Source organism: Somniosus microcephalus, chromosome 14 (assembly GCF_052327205.1).
Source record: "Somniosus microcephalus isolate GS21.2 chromosome 14, FLI_Smic_1.0, whole genome shotgun sequence".
Taxonomy (NCBI): Eukaryota; Metazoa; Chordata; class Chondrichthyes; order Squaliformes; family Somniosidae; genus Somniosus; species Somniosus microcephalus.
Genome location: NC_141000.1, coordinates 82,468,790 through 82,480,490, shown reverse-complemented (window position 1 = coordinate 82,480,490; position 11,701 = coordinate 82,468,790).

Sequence of the window (11,701 nt, the reverse complement as noted above, 5' to 3'; positions counted from 1 at the left end):
TGTGGAAGATGGCATCTTCAGAGCAGATGCGGCGGAGACGGAGAAACTGGGAATAGAGTCCTTACAGGAGGTGGGGTGGGAGGAAGTGTAGTCCAGGTAGCTGTGGGAGTCAGTGGGCTTGTAGTGAATGTTAGTCAATAACCTATCCCCAGAGATGGAGACGGAGAAGTCAAGGAAGGGAAGGGAAGAGTCGGAGATGAACCATATGAAGGTGAGGGAAGGGCGGAAATTGAAAGCAAAGTGAATAAAATTTTCTAGTTCAGGGCGAGAGCAGGAGACGGCACCGATACAGTCATCAATGTACCGGAAAAAGAGGTGAGGGAGGGGACCCAAGTAGGACTGGAACAAAGAGTGTTCCACATATCCCACGAAAAGGCAGGCATAGCTAGGACCCATGCGGGTACCCATAGCAACATCTTTGATTTGGAGGAAATGAGCGGTGTCAAAGGAGAAGTTGTTCAATGTGAGAACAAGTTCAGCCAGGTGGAGGAGGGTGGTGGTGGATGGGGACTGGTTGGGCCTCTGTTCAAGGAAGAAGTGGAGCACCCTCAGGCCATCCTGATGGGGGATGGGGGTGTAGAGGGATTGTACGTCCATGGTGAAAAGGAGGCGGTTGGGGCCGGGAAACTGGAAACTGTTAAAGTGGCGGAGGGCATCAGAAGAGTCGCGGATGTAGGTGGGAAGAGACTGGACAAGGGGAGAAAAAGTAGTGTCGAGATAGGAAGAGATGAGTTCCGTGGGGCAAGAACAGGCTGAAATGATGGGTCTACCAGGGCAGTCCTGTTTGTGGATCTTGGGAAGGAGGTAGAAGCGGGCTGTGCAGGGTTGGGGAACTATGAGGTTGGTGGCCGTGGGGGGAAGATCTCCAGAGGAGATGAGGTCAGTGGCAGTCTTGGAAACGGTGGCTTGATGTTCGGTAGTGGGGTCATGGTCCAGGTGGAGGTAGGAGGAAGTGCCGGAGAGTTGGCGTTCAGCTTCCGCTAGGTAAAGGTCGGTTCGCCAAACAACAACAGCACCACCCTTGTCAGCGGGTTTAATGACAATGTCGGGGTTGGATCTAAGAGAATGGAGTGCTGCAAGTTCAGAGGGAGGTAGGTTGGAGTGAGTGAGGGGAGCAAAGAAATGGAGACGGCTGATGTCACGGTGGCAGTTAGCAGTGAAAAGATCTAGAGAGGGTAAGAGGCCAGGGGGAGGGGTCCAGGTAGAACGGGAATTCTGAAAGCGGGAGAAAGGGTCAGCCATGCGGGGGGAAGACTCCTGGCCAAAGAAGTGGGCACAGAGGTGAAGGCAGCAGAAAAAGAGCTCAGCATCGTGCCGAGCTTGAAATTCATTGAGGTGGGGGCGTAAGGGGATGAAGCTCAGGCCTTTGCTGAGGACTGATCGTTCAGGGTCAGAGAGTGGAAGGTCAGAGGGGATAGTGAAAACGCGGCAGGGGGTGAGATTGGGAGAAGGGGGGTCAGAGGAAAGTGAAGGGGAAGAAGGTTCCAGAGGGGCGTTGGTGTTCAAGAGTTGATGAAGCTTGTGATCTTTGACATCAGAAAGGAAGAAAAAAAGTTTTTTGTTGAAGCGTCGGATGAGTCGAAGGATGAAATGGAACTGTGGACCCGGACAGCTTTGAGATAGAGTGCGTCGGTGCTGCTGAAGAGAGAGGTCGAGAGTGTACATGTGGCGCCGCATGCCGTTGAGCGTGGATCTCAAGATGCGGCGAGAGCAGTAGTTCAAGGGACGATGAATATCTTGGAGATATTTGTAATCCTGGGTGGATCCAAAACACGAAGGGTGGAAGTTTAGTTGGAATCCACGTGGAATAAGTCGGAACCGGAGACAGTTGCAGAGGAAAGAGATGTGGCTGTGAAACCGAGTCTTGGCAGATACCTGATCAAACATGACATCATCACAGAGCTATGCCTGACTTGTAGCCTGACAGCACCATGCACATTACAACAGCCGACCAACAGGTAGCCACACTATAGGGTCTACACACCATGGTGGACCTATTTGGAATTTTCCTACAGGTAGTGTCTGAGAAAGCTACATTTCCCACCCTAACATCATCACAGAAATATGCCTGACTTGTAGCCTCTTTCCACAGGGGCACTACATTGTCAGTGGCTGTGAAGGTGACAACAGCACTTAACTTTTATGCATGCAGATATTTCCAGGTGGCCTCTGGTGACATTAGTCACATCAGTCAATTAGCAAGCCATCACTGTATTAGACATAATAATATCTGGCCCTTTGGCAACACAGCAAGGTAACAATGAGGTTGGGCCATCTAGTTTTATGGGTTGCTGGCTTTCCAAAGATCCAGGGTGCAATCAATGGAATCCACATTGCTTTGTGAGCTCCTATAGCAACCCCTCCCCCTCCACTTTTTCAATGGGAAAGACTTCCACACCCTGAATGTACAGATTGTGTGCAACATACCTACGTGTCAATGTGAAATATGCTGAAAGTTTTCATGGTGCATTCAGCCTGCAAATTCAGCCCTCTCTGTCCTCTTCAGGGAATAAAATTATGTCAACGAACGGCTTGTGGGTGACAAAGGCTATCCCCTACTCCCATGAATAGTGATCCTAAACTGCAGCAGAGGAGCACTACAACAAGGCACATACCTCTCTAAGAGTTGTTATTGAAAGGACCATTGGAGCCTTAAAGAGGCACTTTCGCTGCCTGGCTAGGTCAGGAGTTACTCTGCAATATGCTCCAGCTTGCGTGACATGAAGGTGTGAAGGTTGCAGCCTTCTATGCCCTGTACAACTTCACCACACAAAAAGATTTGGACTTGGACATTGCTGGTGAGGTGGCCTTACCTGTTTCAAGGGGCATCTGAGCACATCTTAACACTAAAATCTTCTCCTGTTTAATACAGTCTACCTTTGACATCAGAACCTTACCTCCTTCTCCCCAACCTTCAAATAAAGGAACAATCCTTCAGTCCTGTACCCATCATAGAATATGACAACACATTGGCCCACTTTACTCTTACATGACCATGCCAATAATCATCACCTCATCGAATAAGTTAGCACCAAATAAGTGCATCCTTTCCTGTGCAACTCTAACTTCCAGGAATAACAAAGCACAACATAAGTGCATGTTCTATTTTAATACAACACAGTCCAAAGTAAAGACAAGCCAACCTATCTGTCCTAACACTGTGATTCTATTGGGTGGCTAAATGTACCTTTCTTTCACCTATTCTATTGCTTCTTCTGGGTGTGACCTGAGGGTCAATATCATGAGGTGGTTAGTTGCTCATGTTCTACAAAAGGGTCATGGAACTGAGTTGGTCCTCCTCTCACAACAGCTTGCTCCTGCCAGGGAGATTCTGTTGACTGCTTCTCTGGTTCTTGTTCCTGGGCATCCTGGTGTTGTGTCTTATGTTCTATTGGTGTGGTATTGAGAGGGGGAAGGCCAGAGGCCTGGTATGTACTGCTGTTCTAAGAGATGCCGGTATCAGGCAGGTCAACTCCAGCCATCAACTTTTCACTGGGCCCTGGATCTGTGTTCCAACTGAACTGCGCAATTGTTGGTCTAATCATAGCTATCAGATCCTGCAAGCCCTGAGGGACAGCAGTGTGCTTTCCAGTGCCATGATCTAAAAGCCATTACTCAGGTGCCATTTATTCTCTCCCTTATTGTCACCACAGCTGCAGTCTGCGGAAGTGGAGGCACCTACTGGTGCCTGGCCACCTCTTAGGTGGGCATCCAGTAAAGATTCCAATGAAGCTGTCACATTGATGCCTGCAACTGAGAAGAAGCTTCCCTGATGTTGCCGCAAGTTAGGGTCGTAGACTCTAGTCACACCTGTCAGTTGATGTACATCCTCAGAGTTTGATCTCAGAGCCTGCACATAGGTATGATGTTCATAGAATCATAGAAAATTACAGCACAAAAGGAGGCCGGTTGGCCCATCGAGTCTGCGCCGGCTCTTCCAAAGACCTATCCAGTTAGTTCCATTCCCCCGCTCTTTCCCCATATCCTTGCAATTTTTTCTCCTTCAAGTAGTTTCTTAACATGCTTCTTTTTAGGTGAGGACCTACGTGTTCTGGGTGAGGACCTACATGTTCTGGGTGAGGACCTATGTGTTCTGGGTGAGGACCTATGTGTTCTGGGTGAGGACCTATGTGTTCTGGGTGCGGACCTATGTGTTCTGGGTGCGGACCTATGTGTTCTGGGTGAGGACCTATTTGTTCTGGGTGCAGACCTATGTGTTCTGGGTGCGGACCTATGTGTTCTGGGTGCGGACCTATGTGTTCTGGGTGAGGACCTATGTGTTCTGGGTGAGGACCTACGTGTTCTGGGTGCCATGACTCTAAAGCCATGGGCAGCCTTCTACTCTGCCTCTGCTGAGAAAGTTGCACATCTTCACCCCATCCGCACTCTGCTACCTTGTGCTCTGTGAATCACCCAGTGCCACTTCCTCATTAACACTGACTAATTCCCCCCTGATGCAAGTATCTGAACTGATGACTGGGAGTGAAGAAGCAAGTGACACATGGGTGAGTTCAAGGGTTTGGGGCAGAGGAACACAGAGAAGGAGGTCTCTGCTGAACTCATGGGTGAGCTTTGATCTAACTTCATCTTCATCTCCCTCTTCACCATCATCCTCTTAGTCTTCCTCACCATCATAGTTCAAAAGGAAGTAGTTATGCCTCTGTTCTTCATCCTCCTGTATCCACCCCCAACCCCCCATTTCTGTGTGGCTCTGCAGGAAAGAAAGGTACACGCTAAGAATGGATGAGCATCATTCTCTTGGGATTAAGGAGACAAAGACGGGGGTTGAAGCTTGTGGCTGTGTGGACAGGGATTACAGCAACTGTATAGGTGTTCAGTCACTAACCTGGCATAGGCACTATGCCCCCACCCTCGCCATCTCCTATGGCAAGGGCAGAGTGCTTCCCCATGATCTTCATGGCCTTCTCCTCATAGAGTAACAGTGTCATACTCTTGTCCCTTCTTTGCCAGTCTCTGCCGGTTCTCCTTGTTAGACATGTTTGTAAATTGACAGATTAACAGTCCAGACACATACCCGGTCCAGCTAGCTGACAGTCAATTGACTGAGCCAAGCATTGTTCCTCACTTACCCATTGCTCTCCCAATCTGCTGCAGCTATTTTTAGCCAGGACTGGCTTTTTAAAAGCTGTTCTCTAATTTCCATGCATCCCAGCACATTACTCCCATTTTACATGGGTTTTACGCCAATGGATATGCAAATGAGATGGCCCACGAAATTCTGGTGTAAATACCTATCCAGACTATCGGCTGGTGCAATTAATTTTCAAATGGTGTAAAAGCAGTCGACTGGAATTTCTAGTCCTGTATGTTAATCCCAATGTTGTACACTCCATATGGTCTTGCACAGTTATTTCATTATATGAGGGTGAAGCAAAACCAGCTGCCTTCAAACTGAACCGGATTAATTAAAGATTACCAATGTCAAAGCATCATAATCAGGCACTGGACCAACTCAATAGAAATGATGGAAACATTATTTTTAACTAAATTAACAAAAGTTACAATTCTCCCGTATTGCAAATAGAAAGTGAAGCTTCAAGTTTCTGAAAAATATAATGCATTTCTTAACCACCCGAATTAGAGTAAATGAGTGGGCCATCTTACATTTTTAAAAATTTGTTGACTGTTGTCCCATATCCAAACAAAAATAATGATTATTGGTTTTAAAAAATGTTTAGTAAAATATTCAAGGATACCTCATTGTCACTGTGAAGCAAATGCCTACCAAATGAAGTAACGTTTCAAGCATGATGCTTTGTGAATAATTCCAGTTATTGGATAAAATTATGCAAAAATTGAGCCAGTACAAATGTGTGCCATGCTTGTGGGATTCAGCCATCTGATGCTATAAAATTAGCAGTATTAAAGAAAGATAGGAATCAGGTCATCAATCTTGACAAGGTCCAAATAAATTGGCAACTGATATCAGCTTCGTACAGGACTAACAATATTTGTTCTTTTGTTACCTTGTCAACTCTAAATGGATGTTTTTAAGGAACTTTGTAAGAGCAATGGATACTTGACTATACTGGAAATTCAAATTGCCCACAATGGGACCAGTTCATGTTTGGATGCACCTGTTCCTTAAAAGAAAATGGTGGAGCGCATCTGCAGAGGAACAAGATATATGCAATGATGCAAATTTCCCTGCCATCATGATGATTGGTAATAGGCATTTGATGTGTCGGTTTGTATGGCTCAAGTCACATCAACAGGGGTATATGACTTCCTGTTTTATTTATTTAATTAGGGTTTAACTGTTCATGTGCACGTTTTAACAATCTTATTTGTCCCTATTTGATCCTGTTGCTGGTGCAGACATCACCTTCATCGTAATCTTCATCTTTCCTACCACCTCCTATAGCTTTGTAAGGCTGTCTGTTAGGGCTTAAATTCCTCTTTCACAGGTTTGGTGTTGCTCCCAAGAATTTTGACTTGAGTTTGAAGCTTACACCCTATCATGTTAGTCAAGCCAAGTTTTGACACAAGTATGCTATTCAGAGCCTCAATAAGTTAATTAAGAAATTGAGGGGTACCTCTTATTTCTCTTTAGCTGGGACGATATTCTTACTCCTAGTAAATTTGGGTGGAAGCTCTAACAATAGTAAGTTTAGTCCTCTGAAGCCTCTTGTGTGATATTATATGACTCTCCGATAGCAAGGCCTTAAAGTTCTAGGCATGGGTTTGATGAGTAGAGTTGTATAATTGAATTATTCCCAAGTTTCTAATCACCAGTTTTGACAAAAGATCTACACCCAAAATATTTATCTGCCTTCTCTCTTCTTAAGAGTTGATGGACCTGCTGTATATTCCCAGCCCTTTCTGCTTTTATTTCAGATTTCTAGCAATTTTTATTTCTTGATTTACTATTGGCATGCTTATTTAGTAACAATTTGCATTTATCTTAATGAGCATGATTCCTTAAATATCTATTTAATTCGTGGGAGAAGCATGGGCAATTTAGTAAAAATGCATAGAGATGGTAGAAGGCAAACTAGATGGACCTTGGTCTTTTTTCATCTAGCAATTCCTATGTTCCTATGATGTAAGGAGGCAGAACTGACTATATGAAAATGCTATCACAATGAAGCTTGAAGGCCACTCAACCTTATAGAGTCAAATCTCAATGACATACCCTAGTGCCAGTTCCCAGAATCAAAACTCAATGTTAATCTCCAGTGCTGTTCCTCAGTACCATTGCCTAATGCATCTCCCCAGTGCCACATTCCAGTTCTGCTCCCCAGTGCTAGTTCCAGGTATCTTCCCTATTGCCATTCCACAGCTCCAATCTTGTAAAATATAAATTGGTACTACACTAACGTTATACAGCGAAGAATGGATTTGACTGTTAAAAAAAGACTTGCATTTAAATAGCACCTTTCACACCATCAGGACATCCCAAAGCGCTTTACAACCAACTTTTGAAGTGTAGTCACTGTTGAAAAGCAGCAGCAATTGCGCACAGCAAGCTCCCACAAACAGCAATGTAATAATGATTAGATAATCTGTTTTTTAGTGATGTTGGTTGAGGGGTAACTATTGGACAGGACACCAGGGAGAACTCTCCTGCTCTTCTTTGACGTTCACCTGAGAGAGCAGATAGGGTCTCAGTTAAATGTCTCATCTGAAAGAGCACCTTCAACATTGCAGCACTCCCTCAGTACTGCGCTGGAGTGTCAGCCTAGTTCTTGTGCTCAAGTCTCTGAAGTGGGATTTGAACCCACAGCCTTCTGACTCAGAGGCAAGAGTGCTACCCATTGAGCCACGACTGACACACTGTTGCCATGGTAACACGTCAAGTTTATTTCCCCGCCGGCAAAATTGCCTAAATTTCCCACAAGATGACACAGGGCCATAAAGAAGCAGACACTTTGATTGTTACAGTCAGTTTGCTTTGGTAGCAGTAGTAATGTTACTTTCACTAAAATTGCACAACGTCAAGGCAGATATGAGGTAACTAAAAAGATAAAATAAGTATCTGAGAGTGCTGTCTCTATATAGCAGGCTAGAGACAAGAAGTCGTTTTAAAAAAAGCCCTGAAATTACACGGTAGAATATTAGCATAGAAAAATTTAAACACACGTCTGAAATTTCTCTCTGCTATTTTAGCGGAGGTGCTAACCCATAGTGGAGAGCGGAATTTCACAAAATGCGTTGTGTCATCTGCCAGTTTTCAATGGCATAATTTCAACGTCCAGGTTCTAAGAAATGTTTACTCAACTATGGTAGATCGCAGCAGATAAGTGCAAGAGTGAAGTGCTGAAGCACTGAAGTGTTGAAGCATTGAAGTGTTTCCAAGTATATTCAGTCATAACTGCTAAGTGGACAATCCCACCATCACAGATACCAGTGTACAGCCAATTTGGGGCCCTCTGTGTGACATTAAGAAGCACTGCATGCATTGGACACTGTGAAGACTATGGCCGCGATTTCCCCTACCTCGGCGGGTCCGGTACGACCGGGGTTGGTGGCAGGTCCCGACTTCGCTGTTGGCTCCAGCCCGCTGTCCAAAGTGATTTTACGTGAATTGGGCTTGTTAAGCCCGCCCAGCGCATTTGCCGGCCAATTGAAGGAAGCGGGTCTGATGGCGTCACTTGATGACGCGTCATCAGCCGGTTTCCTTAAAGGGACCATGCGCAAATTTATTTTGACAGTTGTGCTGTCAGTGTTCTACAGCATTGAGGTGCTGCAAACACTGACAAGCACTGCACAAAGGTGCATGACTCCACCCAGGCTCTTCCATGACTCCCTCCATATGCTTATTGAGGGAGTCACAGCATGCAGGGAGGTTCTCTTCCCTTCCAATGGGTGGAAGCGACCTCCCCATGAGATCAATGCAGCCTGGTTGCACATTGCACAGGAGAGCACAAGCAGGGATGTCATCAGGAGGACCAGGCTGCAGTGGCGCAAACCTTTCAATGATCTCAGTAGATCACGAAACGTTACTGCAAAGCCACACTCAACCTCATCCTGCTGTGCCACTCATCACATCCCCATCACTCTGCCTTACCCTACTTCTGCGCATCCTTACTCACACCAACTTACCTTGCACTTCCACCCATCCCTCTCTATCTACATGATCATTTCCCCATCTCACTAGCCACCCCTCACACTCACACTAGTACAATCATACCAGCTAACAACACAAAAGGGTAGGCACTTGGGTGTTTTAGCCAATGTTCATGTGAAGTTTCTGTTAATGTGCTGTCAAACATTGAAAACTTTATTTTCCACACATTGCGTTCTTGGACAGTTTTGTATGCACCTTTGGAAGTGGCTTAGTGAGTTGCAGTGAATGGTGAGACATAATGGTACCCCCGGCAATGGTGATGCATATGAAAGGAATGGCTTGGGCATTGTAGGGATGCTTTATGGTGTTGGCGTAGGGTTGTGCCAACCTGGCGTATCGTGTGGTAGCCAGGGTATACAGCGTCATGTGAAGTAAATCTGGCTATGGTGAGGCCATCCCTGGCCTCCCAGACAGCAATGTGGTCGGGTGCTGATGCCCTGTGTCCTGTGCAACATTAGATGATTGTGGAGAAGGTTGGTGTTGTTGTTGGTGCTGCTGGTGTGCCTGGTGCTCCTGGTGTTGGGGCTGATCGTGGTGGAATTCTGAGGACCAAGTTTCAAGGGCACCGATGCTGATGTAATAGATGGCAGGTGAAGTTGAGATGACAGAAGCGATCTGTCAATGGTGAGAGAGGTTGTTCCAATGAGGTGATACTGGATACAGAGTTTACTCCAAACACTTGCAAGCTGCATAAAGCTCAAACTGTCTTCCAAATGCAGTAAGCAACAGCTTCTGAGCTTGGAAAGTGAACAGCTGTGAGATGGGAGCTTTTATACCTCGTTTGCAGCTGTCAAGTAAAGAGATCATTTCATGGTGACACAACTCCCGACCTCCTTATCTGACGTGATCCCCTAGCCGTGTGGAACCCATGGGCGACCTTGTAAAATTTTAAGGTGAGCTCAAAATTCTCTTTAACAGACTGTTAACAAGCTCTTAATCACTTAAATTGCCTCCCCTGCTGTTTGGTGTCAGGTCTGTTCAGCGCTGACAGACCTGACATCTGGGAAACTAGCGCGGCAGCAGTTCACTACCCGCTGTCAAAAAAATGTTTTCCCCACCCGACCCACCACCAAACGCACCCGCTGACTCCCCAAAAAATTGCCCCTATGGGTCCCAATCATGTCCTGGCTGTAATGCTGAAGACCTGTGCATCAAAACTAGCTAGCCACTAGCCAAGCTACTTCAGTCCAACTATGATACTGGCATTTACCCAACAATGTGGAAAATTGCCCAGATATGTCCTTTCTACAAATAGGCAGGACAAATCTAACCCTGTGAATGTTTTGTTTCATTCATTCTTGGCATGCCAGCAGTTGGCTACAACTGAGGGGCTTGCTAGGCCACTTCAGAGGGCAGTTAAGAGCCAATCACATTGATGTTGGACTAGAGTCACATATCGGCCAAACCTGGTAAGAACAACAGGATTCCTTCCCTAAAGGGCTGCAGTGCTTCAAGAAGAAGGCCCATCACCAAAATCTTAGGGCAACTAGGGATGGGCAATAAATGCGGCCTTGCCAGCGTCACCCACATTCTAAGAACAAATAAAAAAAATTGATGTTGTACAAAATATCAAACTGCACCCAATAAAATGCTCAACTCAAGATATCTAGCTCCCAAACTAACTCACAATACATAGCAGGAGATTAAAAATCACCTTACTGAAGTACACAGGAGTTACTAAGTGGCCAACTAATATGATGCCCAGCTCCCTACTCCAAAGCTTCAGTTACACATGGTTTACTGGTAAACCTTGGTTACTGATATGAATAATTTAGTTTACGCAAAACAAATTGATCTTAGAAGCAACATCCGTGATCTTTTCAAGAGTGATAGAGAAGCCCTGAAGCGAGTTGAATTTCATTGTTTACTTAGATATTAACAGGAGGCAGCAGATCAACACCTTTGATGATAAAAAGAGAGGCAGTGCTGATTTATTGGGCACTTGATTGTTGATTTGATAATTTTCATCGCTCTCTGGCTGCATACTTCTTTGGGTGAGAACTTTATCACGTGTTGGATACATTGTGCTCCCCTGCTGTTGATGTTATTTCCTCTTAAAAGGAAAGGATTACTTTTAGTTGGTCTGTGTGTTAGACACAGCTCCTATCTAACACGGTGTAATGGTTGGCTGCTCTTGGGTTTAATAACGAAATGAATCCAATGGAGGCTTAACAGCTACAAAATGTAGCCTCCACATATAACTGGGAAATACCTGCCAAGATTATCAAGCCCCTTCCCACCCTGAGCAGGGTGACCGCACTCTCCTACATTCCCCCCTGTGTGCACTTCCCCCCTGATTTCTCAGCAGTCATGTCCTACACTGCAGAATGTGTCCACGTCTAGGCTGGCATATAGTAAATAAATGCAAATGATGGAAATATTTCTTCTAACATATTTGTGTAATTTGAGTGCTAGACATAAGGGTCCCAACATTAACAGGGAGTGGAGTGGCGGGGGTGGGGGGGGGGGGGCGCGGCGGGCAGTTTTGCTGTCCCACAGATCCTGCTGAATTTAACAGCAGGACCTGATTACCATTTTTTGACTCAATTTCCCGGCCGCAGCCAGCCAGGTTGAGAGGCTGGCTGGTTGTTGGGCAGGTAGGCCTTCAGC